Here is a 19,083-nt window from a genome sequence, read left to right as displayed (position 1 = left end):
TTGCGGGTGTCCCGGGGAGGGGCGGCGTGGCACAGAGACACAGCTAGGCAAAGGACAGTGCAGTGTGTGTGTGGGGGGGGGTGGGTGCGGGAGAGGTGGGGGGCAGAGTATGTGTGGGGGCGTGGGGTGTGCGGGCGTGGGGTGTTTATGGGCGGGTGTGTGTGTGTGTGGCGCTGGGGGCGGGGGGTGGGCGGGGCGGGGAGTGTGGCTACGCATGTGGTGTGTGGGCAGAGACAGAGGAGGGGGGGACAGTCACAGCCAGGCCAAGGACAACGCAGTGTGTGGGGGGGGGGGGAGGGGGAAGGGGAGGGGGAAGGGGAGGGGGGAGTTTGTGGTGTGTGGCGTGTGCCGGCGGGCTGGGTGTGTGTGTGTGTGTGTGTCTGGGTTCGGGATGTGTGTGTGCGCTGTGTGCAGGCGGGGTGTGTGTGCGGGTATGGGTGTGGTGTGTAGGGTGCCGCTGTGGGTGTGGGTGTGGGTGTGGGTGTGGCCTGTGGGTGCGAGGGGTGGTGGCGCAGAGACAGAGGCCCAGAGACACAGCTAGGCAAAGGACAAGGCAGTGTGTGTGTGGGGGGGTGGGGGGGGGGCGGGGCGAGGGGGCGTGCGGGAGGGGTGGGGGGGCAGGATGTGTGCGCGAGCGTGTCGTGTGCCCTTGTCGAGGGGTGTTTATGGGCGGGGGGGGGGTGTGGCCTCAGCATGTGGTGTGTGGGCAGAGACAGAGGCGAGGCGGAGAGTCACAACCGGGCCAAGGACAACGTAGTGGGGGGGGGGGGGGGCGGGAGGGGGAGGGGAGGAGCGTGCGGTGTGGGGCGTGTGCGGGCGGGGTGCGAACCGGCTGGGTGTATGTGTGTGTCTGGGGTCGGGACGTGTGTGTGCACTGTGTGCAGGCGGGGTGTATGTGCGGGTATGCGTGTGGTGTGCGGTGCGCCTGTGGGTGTGGGTGTGGTGGAGGGTGGGTAGCACAGAGACACAGCCAGGCCAAGGACAATGCAGTGTGTGTGTATGTGTGTGTATGGGAGAGCGCGGCGGGGGGGGGGGGGGAGGGGAGTGTGTGGTGTGTGGTGTGTGGCGTGTGCGGGCCGGGTGCGTACGGGCTGGGGGTATGTGTGCGTGTGTGTGTGTGTGGCGGGGGGGGGGGGGGGTGGTGGTCCGGGATGTGTGTGTGCACGCGCTGGGTGCAGGCGGGGTGTGTGTGCGGGTATGCGTGTGGTGTGTAGGGTGTTCCTGTGGGTGGTGCGGGCAGAGACAGAGGCAGAGAGTCGCAGCCAGGCAAAGGATGACGCAGTGGGTGTGTGGTACGGGCATGGTGTGTGTGGGGGGTGGGGTCTGCGTGTGGTGTGTGTGGTGGGCGGGCAGAGACTGATCCAGTCAGGCAAAGGATCACGTGCACGGACGGATATCCCGCATCATCTGCTTGTGTTTTCTGAGCTCATTCAGCACCTCCGCGATCAAGACCACTCCCACGAAATGTGAGTGTGCCCCCACCAGCCAGCACTTGTCTTCGGCCAGGCAGACAGGGGAGTGTTCCGAGTTTCGGGGGGGGGGGGGCGGGGGGGCGGGGTTCGCGACTCGCTGTCCCCAGGCCAGCCTGGGTCCTCGCGTTCTGCCCCTGAACCTGACTGGAGCAAGTGGATCCGCGTGATCTGTCGTGGCTCTGTTTGAAATCCTTGGCGGGAGAAGGAAGATCTCCCCCCAATGCCAGGGGAGACAAGCCCCCCAAAAGTCACCTCCCTGGGGTTCCCGTAGCTGTTCTCCAAATCCATCCAGTTTCCCCAAAGGAGATATCCCATCCCAAGCAACAAAGCCCAAATGGCTCCCCATGGACCTCTGGCCCAAGGTGCCGCTCCCACACAGCCTCCTTCCACAGCCCCAGGGCATTCAAGAGTTCGCCGGCCCGGCCCGGCCCGCTCCACCCGTGGTCCCCCCGCAGGGCCATCTCAAAAAGCGACCGACAGGCAGGTGGCGCCCGACAGCCAACCCACTGTCCAGAGAGCCGGCCGCAGCATAGAAGCTCCGAGGGAGACCAGCAGGGACTCGCTGCCAGACGGGGGGGGGGGGGGGGGGGGGGGGGGGGGGCGCCCATCCTAGGGCGCAGTTTCTCCGCTCCGTCACCGACGTGGACAGGAAAGCGGGACACGCCAACACTTCTCGGGAACGTCTCTGGGCGAGGTACGACGGACGCACGGACGGACAGACGGACGGGGGTGGGGGAGGGGGAGCATTCTTGACCGCACGCCCGCACCCACCGACGCACGCACGCACGCACGCACGCACGGACGCACGCACGGACGCACCGACCGACCGACCGACCGACCGATGCCGGGGTCCAGCCCTGGTGGATCCAGGGTGATTCGAGGGTGGGGATGGAATCGGCGTCCTAGGAAAAAACTTAATTCATGATAAGATATACAGAGAGATTAGAAACGGATAGCGTCGTAGGAAATATCAGTGGCGAGAAAGAGGCTGAACCCCTTGGTTTACGTGGCATCACATCCATGCTGCAGATGGGAATTCAGCCAGAAAAACGGGGAGCAAGAGAGAAACGACCCAGGGGAATCCGTCTTTCCAGAAACGGATCCCATTTCTTTGTTTTTTAGGCTTGCTTCTAACCTTTGGTTACACATAGGGATGAATCCAGAGTCACGCGGGGGTCAGCAATCCTGACCTTGCTCAAAATCAGGTGCTTTCCATCCAAGGAAGGTCTTAGGGGTTTTCCTTCATCTTCTGGCCACGAGGCCTGCTGCCATGTGAGGATGCTCTCTTCTGATCCCCAAACCACTCGTGTTTTCCAGGGGTGTTTTTTCTTAAACCAGGCACCACCCTCCGGATAAAGTTGCATTCCCGTAGGGTGGGGGTGTCGTGAGTTCCAATCAAGAAAGGCATTGATGTCACTCAAGGTTCCCACGATTCATCTGAAAGGTTCATACTTATTTCTCCCCAGAGACACAGCTAGGCAAAGGACAAGGCAGAGTGTGTGTGGGGGGTGGGGTGGGGAGAGTGGGGGGGGCGAGGGGGCGTGCGGGAGGGGTGGGGGAGCGGGATGTGTGCGCGGGCGTGTCGTGTGCCGTCGTCTCGGGGTGTTTATGGGCGGGGGGTGGGTGTGGCGTTGGAAGCGGGGCTGGGTGCGTGCGGCCTCAGCGTGTGGCGTGTGGGCAGAGCGAGGGAAGAGGAGAGGGGGAGCGTCACAGCCAGGCCAAGGACAACGCAGTGTGTGTGTGTGTGTGCGTGTCTGTGTGTGTGTGTGTGTGTGGTGGATGGGGGGAGTGTGTGGTGTGTGGCGTGTGAGGGCGGGGTGTGTGTGTGTGTGTGTGTGTGTGTGTGTGTCTGGGTTCGGGATGTGTGTGTGTGCTGTGTGTAGGCGGGGTGTGTGTGCGGGTATGCGTGTGGCGTGTAGGGTGCACCTGTGGTTGTGGGTGTCCCGGGGAGGGGCGGCGTGGCACAGAGACACAGCTAGGCAAAGGACAGTGCAGTGTCTGTGTGTGTGGGGGGGGGGGGGTGTGCGGGAGAGGTGGGGGGGCGGGGTATGTGTGGGGGCGTGGTGTGTGCGGGGGTGGGGGGTTTTATGGGCGGGCAGGTGTGTGTGGCGCTGGGGGCGGGGCAGGGTGTGTATGTCTACGCATGTGGTGTGTGGGCAGAGACAGAGGAGAGGGGGAGAGTCACAGCCAGGCCAAGGAGAACGCAGTGGGGGGGGGAGGGGGGTGGCTGGGGCGGGAAGGGAGGAGTGTGCGGTGTGTGGCAAGCGTGGGCGGGGTGCAAACGGGCTGGGTGTGCGTGTGTCTGGGGTCGGGACGTGTGTGTGCACTGTGTGCAGGCGGGGTGTGTGTGCGGGTATGCGTGTGGTGTGTAGGGTGTTCCTGTGGGTGGTGCGGGCAGAGACAGAGGCAGAGAGTCGCAGCCAGGCAAAGGACGACGCAGTGGGTGTGTGGTACGGGCATGGTGTGTGTGGGGGGTGGGGTCTGCGTGTGGTGTGTGTGGTGGGCGGGCAGAGACAGATCCAGTCAGGCAAAGGATCACGTGCACGGACGGATATCCCGCATCATCTGCTTGTGTTTTCTGAGCTCATTCAGCACCTCCGCGATCAAGACCACTCCCACGAAATGTGAGTGTGCCCCCACCAGCCAGCACTTGTCTTCGGCCAGGCAGACAGGGGAGTGTTCCGAGTTTCGGGGGGGGGGGCGGGGGGGCGGGGTTCGCGACTCGCTGTCCCCAGGCCAGCCTGGGTCCTCGCGTTCTGCCCCTGAACCTGACTGGAGCAAGTGGATCCGCGTGATCTGTCGTGGCTCTGTTTGAAATCCTTGGCGGGAGAAGGAAGATCTCCCCCCATGCCAGGGGAGACAAGCCCCCCAAAAGTCACCTCCCTGGGGTTCCCGTAGCTGTTCTCCAAATCCATCCAGTTTCCCCAAAGGAGATATCCCATCCCAAGCAACAAAGCCCAAATGGCTCCCCATGGACCTCTGGCCCAAGGTGCCGCTCCCACACAGCCTCCTTCCACAGCCCCAGGGCATTCAAGAGTTCGCCGGCCCGGCCCGGCCCGCTCCACCCGTGGTCCCCCCGCAGGGCCATCTCAAAAAGCGACCGACAGGCAGGTGGCGCCCGACAGCCAACCCACTGTCCAGAGAGCCGGCCGCAGCATAGAAGCTCCGAGGGAGACCAGCAGGGACTCGCTGCCAGACGGGGGGGGGGGGGGGGGGGGCCCATCCTAGGGCGCAGTTTCTCCGCTCCGTCACCGACGTGGACAGGAAAGCGGGACACGCCAACACTTCTCGGGAACGTCTCTGGGCGAGGTACGACGGACGCACGGACGGACAGACGGACGGGGGTGGGGGAGGGGGAGCATTCTTGACCGCACGCCCGCACCCACCGACGCACGCACGCACGCACGCACGCACGCATGCACGCACGGACGCACCGACCGACCGACCGACCGACCGATGCCGGGGTCCAGCCCTGGTGGATCCAGGGTGATTCGAGGGTGGGGATGGAATCGGCGTCCTAGGAAAAAACTTAATTCATGATAAGATATACAGAGAGATTAGAAACGGATAGCGTCGTAGGAAATATCAGTGGCGAGAAAGAGGCTGAACCCCTTGGTTTACGTGGCATCACATCCATGCTGCAGATGGGAATTCAGCCAGAAAAACGGGGAGCAAGAGAGAAACGACCCAGGGGAATCCGTCTTTCCAGAAACGGATCCCATTTCTTTGTTTTTTAGGCTTGCTTCTAACCTTTGGTTACACATAGGGATGAATCCAGAGTCACGCGGGGGTCAGCAATCCTGACCTTGCTCAAAATCAGGTGCTTTCCATCCAAGGAAGGTCTTAGGGGTTTTCCTTCATCTTCTGGCCACGAGGCCTGCTGCCATGTGAGGATGCTCTCTTCTGATCCCCAAACCACTCATGTTTTCCAGGGGTGTTTTTTCTTAAACCAGGCACCACCCTCCGGATAAAGTTGCATTCCCGTAGGGTGGGGGTGTCGTGAGTTCCAATCAAGAAAGGCATTGATGTCACTCAAGGTTCCCACGATTCATCTGAAAGGTTCATACTTATTTCTCCCCAGAGACACAGCTAGGCAAAGGACAAGGCAGAGTGTGTGTGGGGGGTGGGGTGGGGAGAGTGGGGGGGGCGAGGGGGCGTGCGGGAGGGGTGGGGGAGCGGGATGTGTGCGCGGGCGTGTCGTGTCCGTCGTCTCGGGGTGTTTATGGGCGGGGGGTGGGTGTGGCGTTGGAAGCGGGGCTGGGTGCGTGCGGCCTCAGCGTGTGGCGTGTGGGCAGAGCGAGGGAAGAGGAGAGGGGGAGCGTCACAGCCAGGCCAAGGACAACGCAGTGTGTGTGTGTGTGTGTGTGTCTGTGTGTGTGTGTGTGTGTGGTGGATGGGGGGAGTGTGTGGTGTGTGGCGTGTGAGGGCGGGGTGTGTGTGTGTGTGTGTGTGTGTGTGTGTGTCTGGGTTCGGGATGTGTGTGTGTGCTGTGTGTAGGCGGGGTGTGTGTGCGGGTATGCGTGTGGCGTGTAGGGTGCACCTGTGGTTGTGGGTGTCCCGGGGAGGGGCGGCGTGGCACAGAGACACAGCTAGGCAAAGGACAGTGCAGTGTGTGTGTGTGTGGGGGGGGGGTGTGCGGGAGAGGTGGGGGGGCGGGGTATGTGTGGGGGCGTGGTGTGTGCGGGGGTGGGGGGTTTTATGGGCGGGCAGGTGTGTGTGGCGCTGGGGGCGGGGCAGGGTGTGTGTGTCTACGCATGTGGTGTGTGGGCAGAGACAGAGGAGAGGGGGAGAGTCACAGCCAGGCCAAGGAGAACGCAGTGGGGCGGGGAGGGGGGTGGCTGGGGCGGGAAGGGAGGAGTGTGCGGTGTGTGGCAAGCGTGGGCGGGGTGCAAACGGGCTGGGTGTGCGTGTGTCTGGGGTCGGGACGTGTGTGTGCACTGTGTGCAGGCGGGGTGTGTGTGCGGGTATGCGTGTGGTGTGCGGTGCGCCTGTGGGTGTGGGTGTGGTGGAGGGTGGGTAGCACAGAGACACAGCTAGGCAAAGGACAAGGCAGTGTGTGGGGGGGGGCGGGGGTGCGGGATAGGTGGGGGAGGCGGGGTATGTGTGGGGGCGTGGTGTGTGCGGGGGTGGGGAGGTTTATGGGCGGGGGGGGGGGGGTGTGTGCGGCTACGCATGTGGTGTGTGCGCAGAGCCAGAGGAGGGGGAGACAGCCACAGCCAGGCCAAGGACAATGCAGTGTGTGTGTATGTGCGTGTATGGGAGAGCGCGGCGGGGTGGGGGGGGGGGGAGTGTGTGGTGTGTGGTGTGTGGCGTGCGCGGGCCGGGTGCGTACGGGCTGGGGGTATGTGTGCGTGTGTGTGTGTGTGGCGGGGGGGGGGTGGTGGTCCGGGATGTGTGTGTGCACGCGCTGGGTGCATGCGGGGTGTGTGTGCGGGTATGCGTGTGGTGTGTAGGGTGTTCCTGTGGGTGGTGCGGGCAGAGACAGAGGCAGAGAGTCGCAGCCAGGCAAAGGACGACGCAGTGGGTGTGTGGTGCGGGCATGGTGTGTGTGGGGGGTGGGGTCTGCGTGTGGTGTGTGTGGTGGGCGGGCAGAGACAGATCCAGTCAGGCAAAGGATCACGTGCACGGACGGATATCCCGCATCATCTGCTTGTGTTTTCTGAGCTCATTCAGCACCTCCGCGATCAAGACCACTCCCACGAAATGTGAGTGTGCCCCCACCAGCCAGCACTTGTCTTCGGCCAGGCAGACAGGGGAGTGTTCCGAGTTTCGGGGGGGGGCGCGGGGGGGCGGGGTTCGCGACTCGCTGTCCCCAGGCCAGCCTGGGTCCTCGCGTTCTGCCCCTGAACCTGACTGGAGCAAGTGGATCCGCGTGATCTGTCGTGGCTCTGTTTGAAATCCTTGGCGGGAGAAGGAAGATCTCCCCCCAATGCCAGGGGAGACAAGCCCCCCAAAAGTCACCTCCCTGGGGTTCCCGTAGCTGTTCTCCAAATCCATCCAGTTTCCCCAAAGGAGATATCCCATCCCAAGCAACAAAGCCCAAATGGCTCCCCATGGACCTCTGGCCCAAGGTGCCGCTCCCACACAGCCTCCTTCCACAGCCCCAGGGCATTCAAGAGTTCGCCGGCCCGGCCCGGCCCGCTCCACCCGTGGTCCCCCCGCAGGGCCATCTCAAAAAGCGACCGACAGGCAGGTGGCGCCCGACAGCCAACCCACTGTCCAGAGAGCCGGCCGCAGCATAGAAGCTCCGAGGGAGACCAGCAGGGACTCGCTGCCAGACGGGGGGGGGGAGGGGGGGGGGGCCCATCCTAGGGCGCAGTTTCTCCGCTCCGTCACCGACGTGGACAGGAAAGCGGGACACGCCAACACTTCTCGGGAACGTCTCTGGGCGAGGTACGACGGACGCACGGACGGACAGACGGACGGGGGTGGGGGAGGGGGAGCATTCTTGACCGCACGCCCGCACCCACCGACGCACGCACGCACGCACGCACGCACGGACGCACGCACGCACGCACGCACGCACGCACGGACGCACGCACGGACGCACGCACGGACGCACGCACGCACCGACCGACCGACCGACGCCGGGGTCCAGCCCTGGTGGATCCAGGGTGATTCGAGGGTGGGGATGGAGTCGGCGTCCTAGGAAAAAACTTAATTCATGATAAGATATACAGAGAGATTAGAAACGGATAGCGTCGTAGGAAATATCAGTGGCGAGAAAGAGGCTGAACCCCTTGGTTTACGTGGCATCACATCCATGCTGCAGATGGGAATTCAGCCAGAAAAACGGGGAGCAAGAGAGAAACGACCCAGGGGAATCCGTCTTTCCAGAAACGGATCCCATTTCTTTGTTTTTTAGGCTTGCTTCTAACCTTTGGTTACACATAGGGATGAATCCAGAGTCACGCGGGGGTCAGCAATCCTGACCTTGCTCAAAATCAGGTGCTTTCCATCCAAGGAAGGTCTTAGGGGTTTTCCTTCATCTTCTGGCCACGAGGCCTGCTGCCATGTGAGGATGCTCTCTTCTGATCCCCAAACCACTCGTGTTTTCCAGGGGTGTTTTTTCTTAAACCAGGCACCACCCTCCGGATAAAGTTGCATTCCCGTAGGGTGGGGGTGTCGTGAGTTCCAATCAAGAAAGGCATTGATGTCACTCAAGGTTCCCACGATTCATCTGAAAGGTTCATACTTATTTCTCCCCAGAGACACAGCTAGGCAAAGGACAAGGCAGAGTGTGTGTGGGGGGTGGGGTGGGGAGAGTGGGGGGGGCGAGGGGGCGTGCGGGAGGGGTGGGGGAGCGGGATGTGTGCGCGGGCGTGTCGTGTGCCGTCGTCTCGGGGTGTTTATGGGCGGGGGGTGGGTGTGGCGTTGGAAGCGGGGCTGGGTGCGTGCGGCCTCAGCGTGTGGCGTGTGGGCAGAGCGAGGGAAGAGGAGAGGGGGAGCGTCACAGCCAGGCCAAGGACAACGCAGTGTGTGTGTGTGTGTGCGTGTCTGTGTGTGTGTGTGTGTGTGGTGGATGGGGGGAGTGTGTGGTGTGTGGCGTGTGAGGGCGGGGTGTGTGTGTGTGTGTGTGTGTGTGTGTGTGTCTGGGTTCGGGATGTGTGTGTGTGCTGTGTGTAGGCGGGGTGTGTGTGCGGGTATGCGTGTGGCGTGTAGGGTGCACCTGTGGTTGTGGGTGTCCCGGGGAGGGGCGGCGTGGCACAGAGACACAGCTAGGCAAAGGACAGTGCAGTGTCTGTGTGTGTGGGGGGGGGGGGTGTGCGGGAGAGGTGGGGGGGCGGGGTATGTGTGGGGGCGTGGTGTGTGCGGGGGTGGGGGGTTTTATGGGCGGGCAGGTGTGTGTGGCGCTGGGGGCGGGGCAGGGTGTGTATGTCTACGCATGTGGTGTGTGGGCAGAGACAGAGGAGAGGGGGAGAGTCACAGCCAGGCCAAGGAGAACGCAGTGGGGGGGGGAGGGGGGTGGCTGGGGCGGGAAGGGAGGAGTGTGCGGTGTGTGGCAAGCGTGGGCGGGGTGCAAACGGGCTGGGTGTGCGTGTGTCTGGGGTCGGGACGTGTGTGTGCACTGTGTGCAGGCGGGGTGTGTGTGCGGGTATGCGTGTGGTGTGTAGGGTGTTCCTGTGGGTGGTGCGGGCAGAGACAGAGGCAGAGAGTCGCAGCCAGGCAAAGGACGACGCAGTGGGTGTGTGGTACGGGCATGGTGTGTGTGGGGGGTGGGGTCTGCGTGTGGTGTGTGTGGTGGGCGGGCAGAGACAGATCCAGTCAGGCAAAGGATCACGTGCACGGACGGATATCCCGCATCATCTGCTTGTGTTTTCTGAGCTCATTCAGCACCTCCGCGATCAAGACCACTCCCACGAAATGTGAGTGTGCCCCCACCAGCCAGCACTTGTCTTCGGCCAGGCAGACAGGGGAGTGTTCCGAGTTTCGGGGGGGGGGGCGGGGGGGCGGGGTTCGCGACTCGCTGTCCCCAGGCCAGCCTGGGTCCTCGCGTTCTGCCCCTGAACCTGACTGGAGCAAGTGGATCCGCGTGATCTGTCGTGGCTCTGTTTGAAATCCTTGGCGGGAGAAGGAAGATCTCCCCCCATGCCAGGGGAGACAAGCCCCCCAAAAGTCACCTCCCTGGGGTTCCCGTAGCTGTTCTCCAAATCCATCCAGTTTCCCCAAAGGAGATATCCCATCCCAAGCAACAAAGCCCAAATGGCTCCCCATGGACCTCTGGCCCAAGGTGCCGCTCCCACACAGCCTCCTTCCACAGCCCCAGGGCATTCAAGAGTTCGCCGGCCCGGCCCGGCCCGCTCCACCCGTGGTCCCCCCGCAGGGCCATCTCAAAAAGCGACCGACAGGCAGGTGGCGCCCGACAGCCAACCCACTGTCCAGAGAGCCGGCCGCAGCATAGAAGCTCCGAGGGAGACCAGCAGGGACTCGCTGCCAGACGGGGGGGGGGGGGGGGGGGCCCATCCTAGGGCGCAGTTTCTCCGCTCCGTCACCGACGTGGACAGGAAAGCGGGACACGCCAACACTTCTCGGGAACGTCTCTGGGCGAGGTACGACGGACGCACGGACGGACAGACGGACGGGGGTGGGGGAGGGGGAGCATTCTTGACCGCACGCCCGCACCCACCGACGCACGCACGCACGCACGCACGCACGCATGCACGCACGGACGCACCGACCGACCGACCGACCGACCGATGCCGGGGTCCAGCCCTGGTGGATCCAGGGTGATTCGAGGGTGGGGATGGAATCGGCGTCCTAGGAAAAAACTTAATTCATGATAAGATATACAGAGAGATTAGAAACGGATAGCGTCGTAGGAAATATCAGTGGCGAGAAAGAGGCTGAACCCCTTGGTTTACGTGGCATCACATCCATGCTGCAGATGGGAATTCAGCCAGAAAAACGGGGAGCAAGAGAGAAACGACCCAGGGGAATCCGTCTTTCCAGAAACGGATCCCATTTCTTTGTTTTTTAGGCTTGCTTCTAACCTTTGGTTACACATAGGGATGAATCCAGAGTCACGCGGGGGTCAGCAATCCTGACCTTGCTCAAAATCAGGTGCTTTCCATCCAAGGAAGGTCTTAGGGGTTTTCCTTCATCTTCTGGCCACGAGGCCTGCTGCCATGTGAGGATGCTCTCTTCTGATCCCCAAACCACTCATGTTTTCCAGGGGTGTTTTTTCTTAAACCAGGCACCACCCTCCGGATAAAGTTGCATTCCCGTAGGGTGGGGGTGTCGTGAGTTCCAATCAAGAAAGGCATTGATGTCACTCAAGGTTCCCACGATTCATCTGAAAGGTTCATACTTATTTCTCCCCAGAGACACAGCTAGGCAAAGGACAAGGCAGAGTGTGTGTGGGGGGTGGGGTGGGGAGAGTGGGGGGGGCGAGGGGGCGTGCGGGAGGGGTGGGGGAGCGGGATGTGTGCGCGGGCGTGTCGTGTGCCGTCGTCTCGGGGTGTTTATGGGCGGGGGGTGGGTGTGGCGTTGGAAGCGGGGCTGGGTGCGTGCGGCCTCAGCGTGTGGCGTGTGGGCAGAGCGAGGGAAGAGGAGAGGGGGAGCGTCACAGCCAGGCCAAGGACAACGCAGTGTGTGTGTGTGTGTGTGTGTCTGTGTGTGTGTGTGTGTGTGGTGGATGGGGGGAGTGTGTGGTGTGTGGCGTGTGAGGGCGGGGTGTGTGTGTGTGTGTGTGTGTGTGTCTGGGTTCGGGATGTGTGTGTGTGCTGTGTGTAGGCGGGGTGTGTGTGCGGGTATGCGTGTGGCGTGTAGGGTGCACCTGTGGTTGTGGGTGTCCCGGGGAGGGGCGGCGTGGCACAGAGACACAGCTAGGCAAAGGACAGTGCAGTGTGTGTGTGTGTGGGGGGGGGGGTGTGCGGGAGAGGTGGGGGGGCGGGGTATGTGTGGGGGCGTGGTGTGTGCGGGGGTGGGGGGTTTTATGGGCGGGCAGGTGTGTGTGGCGCTGGGGGCGGGGCAGGGTGTGTGTGTCTACGCATGTGGTGTGTGGGCAGAGACAGAGGAGAGGGGGAGAGTCACAGCCAGGCCAAGGAGAACGCAGTGGGGCGGGGAGGGGGGTGGCTGGGGCGGGAAGGGAGGAGTGTGCGGTGTGTGGCAAGCGTGGGCGGGGTGCAAACGGGCTGGGTGTGCGTGTGTCTGGGGTCGGGACGTGTGTGTGCACTGTGTGCAGGCGGGGTGTGTGTGCGGGTATGCGTGTGGTGTGCGGTGCGCCTGTGGGTGTGGGTGTGGTGGAGGGTGGGTAGCACAGAGACACAGCTAGGCAAAGGACAAGGCAGTGTGTGGGGGGGGGCGGGGGTGCGGGATAGGTGGGGGAGGCGGGGTATGTGTGGGGGCGTGGTGTGTGCGGGGGTGGGGAGGTTTATGGGCGGGGGGGGGGGGGTGTGTGCGGCTACGCATGTGGTGTGTGCGCAGAGCCAGAGGAGGGGGAGACAGCCACAGCCAGGCCAAGGACAATGCAGTGTGTGTGTATGTGCGTGTATGGGAGAGCGCGGCGGGGTGGGGGGGGGGGAGTGTGTGGTGTGTGGTGTGTGGCGTGCGCGGGCCGGGTGCGTACGGGCTGGGGGTATGTGTGCGTGTGTGTGTGTGTGGCGGGGGGGGGGTGGTGGTCCGGGATGTGTGTGTGCACGCGCTGGGTGCATGCGGGGTGTGTGTGCGGGTATGCGTGTGGTGTGTAGGGTGTTCCTGTGGGTGGTGCGGGCAGAGACAGAGGCAGAGAGTCGCAGCCAGGCAAAGGACGACGCAGTGGGTGTGTGGTGCGGGCATGGTGTGTGTGGGGGGTGGGGTCTGCGTGTGGTGTGTGTGGTGGGCGGGCAGAGACAGATCCAGTCAGGCAAAGGATCACGTGCACGGACGGATATCCCGCATCATCTGCTTGTGTTTTCTGAGCTCATTCAGCACCTCCGCGATCAAGACCACTCCCACGAAATGTGAGTGTGCCCCCACCAGCCAGCACTTGTCTTCGGCCAGGCAGACAGGGGAGTGTTCCGAGTTTCGGGGGGGGGCGCGGGGGGGCGGGGTTCGCGACTCGCTGTCCCCAGGCCAGCCTGGGTCCTCGCGTTCTGCCCCTGAACCTGACTGGAGCAAGTGGATCCGCGTGATCTGTCGTGGCTCTGTTTGAAATCCTTGGCGGGAGAAGGAAGATCTCCCCCCAATGCCAGGGGAGACAAGCCCCCCAAAAGTCACCTCCCTGGGGTTCCCGTAGCTGTTCTCCAAATCCATCCAGTTTCCCCAAAGGAGATATCCCATCCCAAGCAACAAAGCCCAAATGGCTCCCCATGGACCTCTGGCCCAAGGTGCCGCTCCCACACAGCCTCCTTCCACAGCCCCAGGGCATTCAAGAGTTCGCCGGCCCGGCCCGGCCCGCTCCACCCGTGGTCCCCCCGCAGGGCCATCTCAAAAAGCGACCGACAGGCAGGTGGCGCCCGACAGCCAACCCACTGTCCAGAGAGCCGGCCGCAGCATAGAAGCTCCGAGGGAGACCAGCAGGGACTCGCTGCCAGACGGGGGGGGGGAGGGGGGGGGGGCCCATCCTAGGGCGCAGTTTCTCCGCTCCGTCACCGACGTGGACAGGAAAGCGGGACACGCCAACACTTCTCGGGAACGTCTCTGGGCGAGGTACGACGGACGCACGGACGGACAGACGGACGGGGGTGGGGGAGGGGGAGCATTCTTGACCGCACGCCCGCACCCACCGACGCACGCACGCACGCACGCACGCACGGACGCACGCACGCACGCACGCACGGACGCACGCACGGACGCACGCACGGACGCACGCACGCACCGACCGACCGACCGACGCCGGGGTCCAGCCCTGGTGGATCCAGGGTGATTCGAGGGTGGGGATGGAGTCGGCGTCCTAGGAAAAAACTTAATTCATGATAAGATATACAGAGAGATTAGAAACGGATAGCGTCGTAGGAAATATCAGTGGCGAGAAAGAGGCTGAACCCCTTGGTTTACGTGGCATCACATCCATGCTGCAGATGGGAATTCAGCCAGAAAAACGGGGAGCAAGAGAGAAACGACCCAGGGGAATCCGTCTTTCCAGAAACGGATCCCATTTCTTTGTTTTTTAGGCTTGCTTCTAACCTTTGGTTACACATAGGGATGAATCCAGAGTCACGCGGGGGTCAGCAATCCTGACCTTGCTCAAAATCAGGTGCTTTCCATCCAAGGAAGGTCTTAGGGGTTTTCCTTCATCTTCTGGCCACGAGGCCTGCTGCCATGTGAGGATGCTCTCTTCTGATCCCCAAACCACTCGTGTTTTCCAGGGGTGTTTTTTCTTAAACCAGGCACCACCCTCCGGATAAAGTTGCATTCCCGTAGGGTGGGGGTGTCGTGAGTTCCAATCAAGAAAGGCATTGATGTCACTCAAGGTTCCCACGATTCATCTGAAAGGTTCATACTTATTTCTCCCCAGAGACACAGCTAGGCAAAGGACAAGGCAGAGTGTGTGTGGGGGGTGGGGTGGGGAGAGTGGGGGGGGCGAGGGGGCGTGCGGGAGGGGTGGGGGAGCGGGATGTGTGCGCGGGCGTGTCGTGTGCCGTCGTCTCGGGGTGTTTATGGGCGGGGGGTGGGTGTGGCGTTGGAAGCGGGGCTGGGTGCGTGCGGCCTCAGCGTGTGGCGTGTGGGCAGAGCGAGGGAAGAGGAGAGGGGGAGCGTCACAGCCAGGCCAAGGACAACGCAGTGTGTGTGTGTGTGTGCGTGTCTGTGTGTGTGTGTGTGTGTGGTGGATGGGGGGAGTGTGTGGTGTGTGGCGTGTGAGGGCGGGGTGTGTGTGTGTGTGTGTGTGTGTGTGTGTGTCTGGGTTCGGGATGTGTGTGTGTGCTGTGTGTAGGCGGGGTGTGTGTGCGGGTATGCGTGTGGCGTGTAGGGTGCACCTGTGGTTGTGGGTGTCCCGGGGAGGGGCGGCGTGGCACAGAGACACAGCTAGGCAAAGGACAGTGCAGTGTCTGTGTGTGTGGGGGGGGGGGGTGTGCGGGAGAGGTGGGGGGGCGGGGTATGTGTGGGGGCGTGGTGTGTGCGGGGGTGGGGGGTTTTATGGGCGGGCAGGTGTGTGTGGCGCTGGGGGCGGGGCAGGGTGTGTATGTCTACGCATGTGGTGTGTGGGCAGAGACAGAGGAGAGGGGGAGAGTCACAGCCAGGCCAAGGAGAACGCAGTGGGGGGGGGAGGGGGGTGGCTGGGGCGGGAAGGGAGGAGTGTGCGGTGTGTGGCAAGCGTGGGCGGGGTGCAAACGGGCTGGGTGTGCGTGTGTCTGGGGTCGGGACGTGTGTGTGCACTGTGTGCAGGCGGGGTGTGTGTGCGGGTATGCGTGTGGTGTGTAGGGTGTTCCTGTGGGTGGTGCGGGCAGAGACAGAGGCAGAGAGTCGCAGCCAGGCAAAGGACGACGCAGTGGGTGTGTGGTACGGGCATGGTGTGTGTGGGGGGTGGGGTCTGCGTGTGGTGTGTGTGGTGGGCGGGCAGAGACAGATCCAGTCAGGCAAAGGATCACGTGCACGGACGGATATCCCGCATCATCTGCTTGTGTTTTCTGAGCTCATTCAGCACCTCCGCGATCAAGACCACTCCCACGAAATGTGAGTGTGCCCCCACCAGCCAGCACTTGTCTTCGGCCAGGCAGACAGGGGAGTGTTCCGAGTTTCGGGGGGGGGGGCGGGGGGGCGGGGTTCGCGACTCGCTGTCCCCAGGCCAGCCTGGGTCCTCGCGTTCTGCCCCTGAACCTGACTGGAGCAAGTGGATCCGCGTGATCTGTCGTGGCTCTGTTTGAAATCCTTGGCGGGAGAAGGAAGATCTCCCCCCATGCCAGGGGAGACAAGCCCCCCAAAAGTCACCTCCCTGGGGTTCCCGTAGCTGTTCTCCAAATCCATCCAGTTTCCCCAAAGGAGATATCCCATCCCAAGCAACAAAGCCCAAATGGCTCCCCATGGACCTCTGGCCCAAGGTGCCGCTCCCACACAGCCTCCTTCCACAGCCCCAGGGCATTCAAGAGTTCGCCGGCCCGGCCCGGCCCGCTCCACCCGTGGTCCCCCCGCAGGGCCATCTCAAAAAGCGACCGACAGGCAGGTGGCGCCCGACAGCCAACCCACTGTCCAGAGAGCCGGCCGCAGCATAGAAGCTCCGAGGGAGACCAGCAGGGACTCGCTGCCAGACGGGGGGGGGGGGGGGGGGGCCCATCCTAGGGCGCAGTTTCTCCGCTCCGTCACCGACGTGGACAGGAAAGCGGGACACGCCAACACTTCTCGGGAACGTCTCTGGGCGAGGTACGACGGACGCACGGACGGACAGACGGACGGGGGTGGGGGAGGGGGAGCATTCTTGACCGCACGCCCGCACCCACCGACGCACGCACGCACGCACGCACGCACGCATGCACGCACGGACGCACCGACCGACCGACCGACCGACCGATGCCGGGGTCCAGCCCTGGTGGATCCAGGGTGATTCGAGGGTGGGGATGGAATCGGCGTCCTAGGAAAAAACTTAATTCATGATAAGATATACAGAGAGATTAGAAACGGATAGCGTCGTAGGAAATATCAGTGGCGAGAAAGAGGCTGAACCCCTTGGTTTACGTGGCATCACATCCATGCTGCAGATGGGAATTCAGCCAGAAAAACGGGGAGCAAGAGAGAAACGACCCAGGGGAATCCGTCTTTCCAGAAACGGATCCCATTTCTTTGTTTTTTAGGCTTGCTTCTAACCTTTGGTTACACATAGGGATGAATCCAGAGTCACGCGGGGGTCAGCAATCCTGACCTTGCTCAAAATCAGGTGCTTTCCATCCAAGGAAGGTCTTAGGGGTTTTCCTTCATCTTCTGGCCACGAGGCCTGCTGCCATGTGAGGATGCTCTCTTCTGATCCCCAAACCACTCATGTTTTCCAGGGGTGTTTTTTCTTAAACCAGGCACCACCCTCCGGATAAAGTTGCATTCCCGTAGGGTGGGGGTGTCGTGAGTTCCAATCAAGAAAGGCATTGATGTCACTCAAGGTTCCCACGATTCATCTGAAAGGTTCATACTTATTTCTCCCCAGAGACACAGCTAGGCAAAGGACAAGGCAGAGTGTGTGTGGGGGGTGGGGTGGGGAGAGTGGGGGGGGCGAGGGGGCGTGCGGGAGGGGTGGGGGAGCGGGATGTGTGCGCGGGCGTGTCGTGTGCCGTCGTCTCGGGGTGTTTATGGGCGGGGGGTGGGTGTGGCGTTGGAAGCGGGGCTGGGTGCGTGCGGCCTCAGCGTGTGGCGTGTGGGCAGAGCGAGGGAAGAGGAGAGGGGGAGCGTCACAGCCAGGCCAAGGACAACGCAGTGTGTGTGTGTGTGTGTGTGTCTGTGTGTGTGTGTGTGTGTGGTGGATGGGGGGAGTGTGTGGTGTGTGGCGTGTGAGGGCGGGGTGTGTGTGTGTGTGTGTGTGTGTGTGTGTGTCTGGGTTCGGGATGTGTGTGTGTGCTGTGTGTAGGCGGGGTGTGTGTGCGGGTATGCGTGTGGCGTGTAGGGTGCACCTGTGGTTGTGGGTGTCCCGGGGAGGGGCGGCGTGGCACAGAGACACAGCTAGGCAAAGGACAGTGCAGTGTGTGTGTGTGTGGGGGGGGGGTGTGCGGGAGAGGTGGGGGGGCGGGGTATGTGTGGGGGCGTGGTGTGTGCGGGGGTGGGGGGTTTTATGGGCGGGCAGGTGTGTGTGGCGCTGGGGGCGGGGCAGGGTGTGTGTGTCTACGCATGTGGTGTGTGGGCAGAGACAGAGGAGAGGGGGAGAGTCACAGCCAGGCCAAGGAGAACGCAGTGGGGCGGGGAGGGGGGTGGCTGGGGCGGGAAGGGAGGAGTGTGCGGTGTGTGGCAAGCGTGGGCGGGGTGCAAACGGGCTGGGTGTGCGTGTGTCTGGGGTCGGGACGTGTGTGTGCACTGTGTGCAGGCGGGGTGTGTGTGCGGGTATGCGTGTGGTGTGCGGTGCGCCTGTGGGTGTGGGTGTGGTGGAGGGTGGGTAGCACAGAGACACAGCTAGGCAAAGGACAAGGCAGTGTGTGGGGGGGGGCGGGGGTGCGGGATAGGTGGGGGAGGCGGGGTATGTGTGGGGGCGTGGTGTGTGCGGGGGTGGGGAGGTTTATGGGCGGGGGGGGGGGGTGTGTGCGGCTACGCATGTGGTGTGTGCGCAGAGCCAGAGGAGGGGGAGACAGCCACAGCCAGGCCAAGGACAATGCAGTGTGTGTGTATGTGCGTGTATGGGAGAGCGCGGCGGGGTGGGGGGGGGGGAGTGTGTGGTGTGTGGTGTGTGGCGTGCGCGGGCCGGGTGCGTACGGGCTGGGGGTATGTGTGCGTGTGTGTGTGTGTGGCGGGGGGGGGGGGGTGGTGGTCCGGGATGTGTGTGTGCACGCGCTGGGTGCATGCGGGGTGTGTGTGCGGGTATGCGTGTGGTGTGTAGGGTGTTCCTGTGGGTGGTGCGGGCAGAGACAGAGGCAGAGAGTCGCAGCCAGGCAAAGGACGACGCAGTGGGTGTGTGGTGCGGGCATGGTGTGTGTGGGGGGTGGGGTCTGCGTGTGGTGTGTGTGGTGGGCGGGCAGAGACAGATCCAGTCAGGCAAAGGATCACGTGCACGGACGGATATCCCGCATCATCTGCTTGTGTTTTCTGAGCTCATTCAGCACCTCCGCGATCAAGACCACTCCCACGAAATGTGAGTGTGCCCCCACCAGCCAGCACTTGTCTTCGGCCAGGCAGACAGGGGAGTGTTCCGAGTTTCGGGGGGGGGCGCGGGGGGGCGGGGTTCGCGACTCGCTGTCCCCAGGCCAGCCTGGGTCCTCGCGTTCTGCCCCTGAACCTGACTGGAGCAAGTGGATCCGCGTGATCTGTCGTGGCTCTGTTTGAAATCCTTGGCGGGAGAAGGAAGATCTCCCCCCAATGCCAGGGGAGACAAGCCCCCCAAAAGTCACCTCCCTGGGGTTCCCGTAGCTGTTCTCCAAATCCATCCAGTTTCCCCAAAGGAGATATCCCATCCCAAGCAACAAAGCCCAAATGGCTCCCCATGGACCTCTGGCCCAAGGTGCCGCTCCCACACAGCCTCCTTCCACAGCCCCAGGGCATTCAAGAGTTCGCCGGCCCGGCCCGGCCC

Source organism: Budorcas taxicolor, chromosome 5, assembly GCF_023091745.1.
Source record: "Budorcas taxicolor isolate Tak-1 chromosome 5, Takin1.1, whole genome shotgun sequence".
NCBI classification, from domain to species: Eukaryota; Metazoa; Chordata; class Mammalia; order Artiodactyla; family Bovidae; genus Budorcas; species Budorcas taxicolor.
This window is presented reverse-complemented; position numbering follows the sequence as displayed.